At 28.6% G+C, this 8452-nt stretch overlaps 1 long non-coding RNA gene across 1 annotated transcript; it reads left to right on the top strand.

Annotated features, from left to right (window-relative positions):
- The first annotated feature begins 5777 nt into the window (after nucleotides 1-5777).
- Nucleotides 5778-7696, top strand: LOC114193600 (uncharacterized). Its single transcript, XR_003606285.2, has 3 exons — nucleotides 5778-5885; nucleotides 5987-6057; nucleotides 7408-7696. It is a non-coding gene; the product is annotated as an uncharacterized LOC114193600 (long non-coding RNA).
- Nucleotides 7697-8452: the final 756 nt, after the last annotated feature.

The following is an 8452-nucleotide window of genomic DNA, read 5'->3' as shown; positions in this document are numbered from 1 at the left end:
TTCTCCACTATCATCATTATGGGTGCTCTAATTTCACTGTACTGGTTGAAGAAATCATAATTAACATAAAAAATAAAATTAAAAAGTCAAATTAAAAATTAATCTTAATTTAAAGACCATTTTCTTTTTGTTATTATATATTTTACTCTTGACTTCAAAATGAAAGGGTAAATATTTGTTCGTAAGTTGCTCTAAGTTTATATCATGAAACTAATAACTTAGTATATATATAATCTATTACCTTACAACACTCAATATTGCCAAGTAACGAGTCATTCCATGCATAAATTTCTAAACTAAAACAGAGAGAAATTCAAGTGTGAATTTAAATCGTAAAAATATGAAAGTTGAATATTATATAAAAATAAAGATTCATAAATTTATTATTTTAAGATTTTGAGAAAAAATAAGTTGATATTAAGTTTTTTGTATTACATGGATATTAACTTTGAATAGAAAAAGATTATTAAGGACTAACTGGTATAACTACTCTCTATTACTTGCTTTGACATAGAATAGATCACTTGAATAGACCTAGCAAAACATAATAGATTTATCTAATAATATATTTATCTAAAAAAAAAATGTGAACCTAGTATTAGAGGAAAATATGGCAGAAACAATATAAAGGATTTACCGAAAAAAATTGTCATATTCCAAATATTTGTCAAGACATATTTATTACAGAAAAGATAATAGATGATTATCCATTTTGATACTAAATAAAAAATTCTATATTAACAAGAGTATGTTTACATATAATTGATAATTCTATATTATGTTTACACAATTATTAAAGCTCATCATATAAATAAATGTACAAAATCTATGTAATAACATATATTAATTAGTTAACAAAAATAATAAAATCAAACATTATATAGAAAAAAAATATAGGATTTGAAAAAAGATAGAGAAATTAAATATTTGTGTTTTTTCTAACTATGGTTTTAAAAAGTGTGTTATGAGCTATTAAAAAATTGTTCACTAAAAAATAATAATAAAATAACATAATCTTTTCCGTTAGTATTAAAAAAATATATAAAATTCAAAAATAAATACCCTCATATGAAGAGTTAAATTATATTTGTCTTTAGTAAAAAAAGGAAAAATATCACATAACATTTAATTATATCATGAATGTTTCATAACATTTATATTTTCAATTACTTTAAATTTTGTAATAAGAAGTTTATAAGCAAACGTCAAAGTTATACTTAAAAAGTTATAATATATATATATATATATATATATATATATATATATATATATATAAACTTATGCCAAATTATTATTATAAATTTTGGGCTAAAAAGATTTAGTAACTTCTATTTAAAACTCATTTATGTGTAAATTAATAATATAGATGTGATTTGTATCCAAATCAATATTTACGAAAATTCATATTACAACACGTGTGCATAAGATTCCAAATACTAAGATTTGTGTATTTTAAATTTAATTGATTTTCAATTTTTTTAACGATATGGCAATCTTTTCTTTTACTTTTAATTACATAAGATATTCATAATCTAATAAGATATTCAGAATCTTGTATAATAAATTTAATAGTTTTCATATTAGTTTTCTGATATTTTTATGTAACATATTTATTTTAATTGTGAAATTATTTGAAAAAACTATTTTATTATTTCCACATTGAGCATGCAGATATTAGTGATGATGCATTAATATTTTTGTGTTACATTATTTATTAGCCAATACACTTAATTAGTATAATAAAATAGGAATAATAATTGAATAATATAATAATTGAAAACAAAAAAGTAATTAAAATGATTGATCTATAAAAAAAGTTTTACAAATTTAAATTATAAATATTATTATCAATAATATAAAATTAATATGAAAATATTGTATTAACATGTCTAAATAAAAACTAAAATATAGAAAAAAAAACATAATTAAGGCTTAATTAGTTTTATATAGATTGGTTTCTTTATGTAGCTGATAATATCTGGTCTAATGGATTTTAAAGATGCAAGATTTTGTTACAGAATATTCTTGATGGATCATAAAAAGTAAAAAACAAAATCTTACTGATTTTGTGAAAAAAACAAAGGTTATAAATACTGAACTAGGCCTAAAGTAACAAACATTATTTCATCTCTAACCTTTTCACTTTGATTTGATAAAAAAAAAGTGAGTTTAGTTGCAATTTAGAGTGTTTGAAATCGACCACCATTAAAATTCCAACTCAAGCTCTTCAAATCTTCCAGGTAAGTCATCATTCTCTTCTTTTCCAGATTTTGTTGAACACTTTAATTTCAATTGTGATTGTTTTTGGTTGCCATTATAAGAATTTACTTCACATAACATATGTTAGAGCAAATTAAGTCTTGCATTTGTTTTTAATCTATAGAGAACAAACAATTACAAAGAGAGTCATTCGTTTTTATTGACTTATGTTAGGAATCCAATCAAGAATTACATAAAAATATAGTTTTTACATTCTTTGGATTATTTTTTTTATCAACTTATAACATATTATATATGGAAAAGATAATGATAATGAATTTCATTATATTTGATTTGATAAAAATGTTATTGGAAAGCTAACTAATGTATGAAAGTTTGTAACTAGTAAAAGAAAACTGATAAGCTAGTAATTATATGCTTTGGAAATACAAAAATAATAAAAATATATAGTTAATTTAAACATTTTTTAATTTTTAATCTATAAACTAATCATTCTAATTATATTATTTTCTCATATTTTTATAATCATAATTTTTGTAATATTCATATTAAGCTATATTTTAAATTAGTTTTCATTAAAATTTAAAGTAAAGTAAAAATTATACTTTTAAGTAGGCACCATTCTTTTTATTATGTTATTTAATATAGCATTTTAAAAATATGAAGTTTAATGTTAAAAATATGAAAAAAATTATTTATTATATATTCTTGTAATAATCATGTGATAAAAATAAAACTAAAAAACATTAACGAGATAATAATTTATTAATGGATAAAAGGGAATTATATATAATGCTAAAAGTTAACTTTTTAAATGTCTAAAAAAATGCTCTAAGTTAGTGAAAAAAACTTGTTAGAAAAGATCAAAACATTTGTTACCTATAATAAAAAATATTAAAAACTAATTGAAAAGCCTCATCAAACATAGTCATAATGATTTCAATATTTTAACACTTTAAAAGAAATTAAACAACAAAAACTAAAATGAAGATTTGAAGTATTTATTTGAATGATTCAAGTGTTTTCTACAAAACAAAAAAAAAATGATAATATATATACAATGAAAGTAACGGAAAATTTAATTAAATATTCATGTTACGTAAATAAGTAATATTTTGAACCCAATATTTATATGCTATAAAATATAATCTATTTAGTAAAAAATTCATTTTGTTTTATTTATGTCAGTGATCTTGTAGCTAAGATTTCATTCCAATCTTTGAAGTTACAAAAAATAGCACTTAAGTGGTTCAAATTGCGTCCTGATGCAGTCATCTGAGTAAAAAATGGTTTACATGAACTGCAATAAGAGATGTGAATATTAATTTAAAATCGTATTATTAGGATTTGAAGGAAGAATATCACTAGGGAGATACAACATCAATAAGATCTGATCTTAATTACATAAGGAATTGATACTACTCTCAACTCAAAACCTTAAGATAATAGGTTTATGGGTATTTATTTTTATATAGTACTCTACTTTTTCATTTCTAACCAACGTGTGACTTAGACTCACTTGAATTCCTAAGAAGTATATTATGTGATATTTCCAAATAGATATATAAAATCTCTTCTGAATTGTATTTAAATTAGATTGCATTGGATCTTCTGTGATCATCTTCATCTTTATGCAGCAGGAGTTGATAGAAGCAAAAGATGATGCAGAGTAATGATACTTGTAATGCTGCTGCTAATTCAAGTCATAAAAAACGAGTGAAAGTTCCAAAAAGAGGACCTGGAGTAGCTGAACTTGAGAAGATGATGAGAGGGCAAAACGGAATACACACAACTGACAAGAGAATTTCAGAATTAAGTGATGGAAACCAGTATGATTCTACTCATTTCTCATCAAAACATTTGTATAGTGAGTCCAATCCTTTTTGGTCATATTTTGGAACAGTTTTCAAGACAAACCATGAATCTTCACCTTCACCTTTGAAGAAGGTAAACTTTCTGACATTATTTAACATCACACTATATAGTTACTTCTACCTTCTTTTTGAATGATGTTTCAGTGGAAAAACAAACATAGTTTGCCTGGTTTTAGTTAAGACAAGTTTGTTAACTCATATGTAACACACTACACAAAAAAATTGTTAAATATGGCGGTTATTTGGAGTATAAAATGACGGTTTTGACTGTCATATTTTGTGCGTATGACGGGTACAGGTATCGCCATATATCCTGCCACCACAATAAATAATATGACGGTCTTGGATGAAACGTCACAATACCGTCATTAAATGCATTGTGCAAATAATGACAATTCAAACCGTCATTTTTTTTAAAAAGGTAACCGTCAGCTTTGCATGTACGAACGATGCAAAGTTGCGGTGAGGGCAAATGAGTAGAAAATTGCATATTGTTAACAAGTAGTATGTGTTGCAGATGGTTAGCATGACACAATCTCACTCTTCAACCGTGGAAAGTGATCTGATTCCAAGTTTTTCTTACTACAATAGACCTCTCCGATCATCCATAAATGATTCCAACCAGGAGTGCTACAGGTATATATATATAATGCCTTTTATCATAAGACATGAAACATGGGACATTTTCTAACTATAACAAAGTTGGAGATTTTAAAGTAACAACAGTCTAAAAAAGCTTCAAAGACATTAACACAAAACACAACAATTCTTGGTCTTTCTCAGGGATGTTCCAGCATTTGCTACTGCTGAAGTTCCTTCACCTCCTCCTTTGCATTTGTTTCCAGTGCAGCCTTGCCAAGTTATTGAAGTAAGTTGCAAAAGCTTTGTGGAAGGTTCAATATTTCTACAATCTTTTGGTGTGGCCATAGCTGAATATATATATTTGTTTCTGGCTTTCAAAATTTGATAGGGTAAAGTGAAGTCGTACCAAGAACATTATTCAGAGGCAAGTGGAGTATATCATAGACCTTTCTATAACTTTTTACAAGTGAGAGGGGTCACAGAAGACACAAATCCTGGCATTGATCTCAACTTGAGACTCTGAGTTTAAATCTCTTTCTTTGATTTATGAAAATCAATAGATTCAGTTGATTTAACAGTTGTTTTATTCAAACAAAAGTGGTTGTTAATTATTTTTATTTTTTTCAAAGATGAATCAGGTTGACATTGAATTTATGATGCATATATCTATCTACCTGCTGTGTCTTTCAGATCAAAAATGATTTTTGGACAGATAAATTTTTGACAAAAGTTAACAAAATTATTAAATAAAGTAATTTTGTACTTTTTTATGGGAGTTACAAAAGTATAATAATAAAGTTTTAGGAAATTTTTTACCCAAAAATGATTATTTGTTAAAATTTATCGAATAAAATTTTGTTAAAATATAATTTTTCCTTGGAGATATGTCAAGTTTATATCATCATATTTTAAGAAACTAATTTTAAGATCAAAGTTAAAAATTATCATTACCCACACCTACTTATTGTAAGGCCCATTAATTTTGGCTTACTAATTTTCTGCCCTAAAGCAGAGGGCTGCCCCTTGTGCTTGAGCCTAGAGTTGGCCCAACTGATAAAACCTGTTCCAGTTGCCCTAACGCTCCACTTCTCCTTGCATTCACAGAAACCACAGTCGTTTTCCCTAACTGGTACACTAGAGCTCTGCTAGGGTTTGTCCTTGTCTCGAACCAGTCCGTCCCAAGAGCTCAACTAGTGATTTCTACTCCACGTAAGTAACTCTAAACCTATTGTACTTACCTTATAAAGTTTTACATTCGTTTTTCACCGATTAAAGTCCGAAAATAATCGTGTCCTCCGCTGTTTCGCCAGTTTTGCAAGTCCGTCTTTCAAGTTGCTGTGCTCCGAGGTCCCGTGTCGAAGTTCTGTTAACCCTTTTCCAGGTACGGGAAGTTAGGGTTTCGAGTTTGAGTTGTTCTTAATCTATTTTTGGGTTGCTTTTGATCTGTTTGGGTATACTGGATGTTTGTATGGATAAATCGTTGTTTGTGGTGCGTGGGGTATCTTGTATGATGAAGAGACGTCAGAATTCATATATGTTGCAGGTGAATCCAGGACGAGACCTGGTAATTTCGCTCAGGCGAGTCGAACTCGCCTAAGCGAGTCTGGCGGAGGCTCGCCCAAACCTTTTTCGCCCAAGGTTGCCCAAGCAACCAGCTCTTTTATTTTTGAGCGAGCAGACAACTCGCCCAGGCGAGAGGGGTCTCGCCTAAGCGAGATCCCGCGTTGTTCATGCTCCTGTTTGGTGCCCTCGCCTAGGCGGAGGGGAGGACTCGCCTGAGCGAGACCCTCTAGCCTAAGCGAGGTGCTGGGCGAGGCAGTGTAATGTGTGATGTTTTTCTTGGATTTGTATGGATAATGTTGGCTTGGTTTTGAGTATTTGTGCTAAAGGCTTGGTATGTGTGAGTATGATAGAGTAATGCAAGTTGTGAATTATGTATAAAGGGTTGACATGAGTTTTGCATGAGATTGTAATGAAAGGGTTGGTATGAAAGAGGCATAATAACGATATGAATTGGAAGTCCTTGATACATGAATGGTTCATGACGAGATGAAATGTGTTGAGCCTGGAACATGAAAGGCATTGACTTAAAGGTTGGTACAATTAATATATACATGTGTAGTGAATATCATTTTGGTTGTGCGGTTGTGTCCTGTATGTGTCAGTGCATAATTCCTTGGGGTCTCTAGGTGAGACTTTCCGGGTTGCGCTTCAGTGGTCGGGACGTAATCCCATGGCCCCTGTTAGTGGGTGTCATGGTGGTGCCCCATCTGTATAACTAGGTAAGGATTCAAGGTAAGGTTGCATCCTGACACTCTGAGGAGCCAGTTAGTCTCACTTAGAGCGGACTGACCCCTGTGGTGAGAGTAGCAGGAGGCCTGAAATTCACTAAGGGCTAACCTTGTGGTGAGAGAAATTTGATTCATCGTAACACTTGTAACACATAGCTCGGAGATGAGCAGCTCAGGGTCGAGCAGAGGTATCCACCACAAGTGCAAGCATCCGCTGAATCCAACCAAGTTATACGTATCCGGATAAGTCGAGTCGAGTCGTAGTGTATTGAATGAAGAGTCATAACATGTTTGGTGGTTATGTGGATATGAGATGATGAAAATATATTTGACTGTATGATGAATATGTGTTGGCTCTAGCTTACCCATTTTGTTGCATGGTTGTGTTGTATGTGGCTGTTCTTCCTTGCGATGATCATCAACTTGGTTGATGGGAGCAGATGGGCGAGGTTCTCGTGGTCAACAAGGGAATGACGATTCCGCTACCTAGTCATCTGGGTTGTATCTTATACTTCTTTCCGTCATGTTTTCTTTAGGGCCATGACCCCTGTATTCGTGGTTATTAGTTTGTAAACTTTTAGTTAAACAATTATTCTGTTTTTGTTGGCATCGTGGTGTGCCTAGTTTTGTAGGGATGATGTTGGGAACCCCAAGACTGTTTTGTTGTACTATCTTATATGTGGCGTTTCCTTTAATTGCGTTTATAAATTAAATGGAACGTTACACTTATATCAAGAGTGAAATAAATTAATATTATTTTTTATCAATAATTCATGTATAAATCAATAAAACTTAATCATTAATCTTTAACCAACCATATATATATATATTCAATACCCATAGTAGAGTATTCTGACACATTATCATAAAAAATAATGAGAATTATTATTACTTAATAATTCTATTAAATATAAGGATTATTGTTATTTAATGATTCTATAAATAATTTAAAACATGATTTTATAATGCATATTTTAAATAACAATTAATATATTTAGAAAATTATTTTTTAAAATAATCTATTACTAATGTATTTTATATAAAAAAACCACAAGGTTATTTTTGTTGATTTTAAATAATTATAAAACTGCATATTAACTTTATTAGTACTTCAATAATTGATTTTTTAATAAAATTTTATTTTTACTTCTATTTTTTAAATTAAAAATCCAATGTAGAAATTAAATTAAGTTAGAATTAAAATATTTATATTTATTGATGATACATTAATTACTCAAGTAATTTATTAATTAGAAATTAAATAATTACAAATGTTAAAATATTTGTATTTGTTAAAAAACATAATTCCTAAATTAACATAAAATATTACGATATCTATATTTTAATATTTGAATTTAAAATACAATATTTACAAAATTTAACACTAAATCAAAAACAGATTTAAAAAAACTGTTCAATTTCTACTTATTTGTCATCTGTATTTTTTAATAAATGAGTTTTATGATGAAAGAAGGTTTAACAATT

Source organism: Vigna unguiculata, chromosome 8, assembly GCF_037176805.1.
Source record: "Vigna unguiculata cultivar grain cowpea cultivar isolate G323 ecotype 2 chromosome 8, ASM3717680v1, whole genome shotgun sequence".
Lineage (NCBI taxonomy): Eukaryota > Viridiplantae > Streptophyta > Magnoliopsida > Fabales > Fabaceae > Vigna > Vigna unguiculata.
Note: the sequence above shows the minus strand (reverse complement) of the source record. Positions and strands in the feature narration are given on the sequence as shown.